This window comes from Saimiri boliviensis, chromosome 1, assembly GCF_048565385.1.
Source record: "Saimiri boliviensis isolate mSaiBol1 chromosome 1, mSaiBol1.pri, whole genome shotgun sequence".
Classification (NCBI taxonomy): Eukaryota; Metazoa; Chordata; class Mammalia; order Primates; family Cebidae; genus Saimiri; species Saimiri boliviensis.
Window position 1 is genome coordinate 206,072,452 of NC_133449.1, and position 1,740 is coordinate 206,074,191.

General features: G+C 32.5%; 1 non-coding gene across 1 annotated transcript; it reads right to left on the bottom strand.

The window, feature by feature from the left end:
* Positions 1 to 1,233: 1,233 nt before the first annotated feature.
* LOC120365952 (U1 spliceosomal RNA) lies at positions 1,234 to 1,395 on the bottom strand. Its single transcript, XR_005580767.1, has one exon. It is a non-coding gene; the product is annotated as a U1 spliceosomal RNA (small nuclear RNA).
* Positions 1,396 to 1,740: the final 345 nt, after the last annotated feature.

Here is a 1,740-nt window from a genome sequence, read left to right on the forward strand (position 1 = left end):
TCTCTTTTTCAGTTACCGTTTATGTTTATGAAATATCATATAATTTTTTCAATATTTTTCATGCATTTTAGAGAACATAAATCCAATTTGTATTGCACAGTTATTCACATTTCAGTTGTATTGACATTATTTGTTTTAGTATTAACACTACATTCTTTCTGGCTTTCTGAAGCACACTATCATTGACATGTGAGCACAAGCGTGATTCGAGATAAGTTAATTCTACTGTTTTTGATTGATTTAAGCATTTTAAGTGGGCAGTAGCACATTGCTATGTGACTTTTGTGAATTTTCAATTCATTTTAGGAAGACATTTCTCAGTTATCTAATATGTAATTTTATTTCCTAGACATTTTATTTTAAAAATGTAGGGTTGGAAGTAGGAAGATAAATATAGTTTTAGATAAAATTATATAATTATAAACATGGGAAAGCAGGCTTAATGGATTCCTTAAGAAGCTTTGTTATCCTCTTCTACTTCCTCACAAAATAACCAGGAAGATACAAAAAAGGATCTAAAACATCAATAACTTGAAATTCGGTGCTAAAACACAAGTCAAAATCTTGTAGGAACTTAAAAAAAAATTACAAGACTGATGGAATTTGATTGAAGGAGAAAAAAATACTATTGAGACCTAAGTCCATTAGGCAATAATATATTCAGCTTCACAGAACTAAACTGGATAATCTAGAAAGCAATGTTGATAGATGTGCATTCAACCCTCATTTGTTGCCTGATTCGAAGAATTTATGCCATCTGTGGCATAAATTTCTCTGCTTTCTTGGGGGCTGTTCTGTTCTATATTTCAATTCAGGCTACTACCCCAACACACACATGTGTACACCTTCGACTAACACACACACACACACACACACACACACACTCTCTCTCTCTCTCTCTCTCGATTTTCCTTGATTAGATATAAATTCTAAATAACAATTTGGTAAAAATAAGAATGACAGGGTGTTTAGTCATCACACTTTACTCACTGGAGACAATCTTTTTCATAAAAATTTACAGTAGTATAGAAATTCTAATTTTTTACATAATTCTATAAAACTCTATAACTCTAAGCAAGATTTGGAGAGTAGAAGAGGTAAGCAATCATTTAAAGCCAGCTTAAAACCTAAAATTGGCCTTGGAGTTGAACATACCAAGTTTCTTTTCAATTATTTATTGAAGCATAAACAGTAGGTCCGAAAACAACTTTTTTCTTTTAAAAACTTGTATCACAGGAGATTGTGAATGCAGGCCACCACTACCACAAATTACGGAGTCAAGTTTCCCACAATTGGGGAAATCACAGGGTTCAGCAGATCTGGAATAAAATGGATAAGCCTCACCCTGGGAAAACCACTTTCATGATCATGGTATCTCCTCTGCCAGATACATATAAAGGCAATCTTTGGACTCTTACCTATGAAAAATATTTACCCCGGTATCATTATCTCACATTATTCAAATATGAGTATTGAGGAAACAAATGGAGCCAAGCAAGTATTGGAGAACAAAAATACAAAAACCAATATGAAGATTAGAGGAACAGCATACTTCAAGAGATTATCTATTGTGACATGCAGAAGAAAGTATCTGGAATACAGTATTCTCTAATAATTGCTGTAATATATGGCTTTCATATATCGAGAGTTACAAGTTAGTAGAGCAAAAAAAAAAAAGGATGAGGATGGAGATCAAAAGCATCCATGTGAAATAAAAAGAATAAGATAAAACAAGACAGG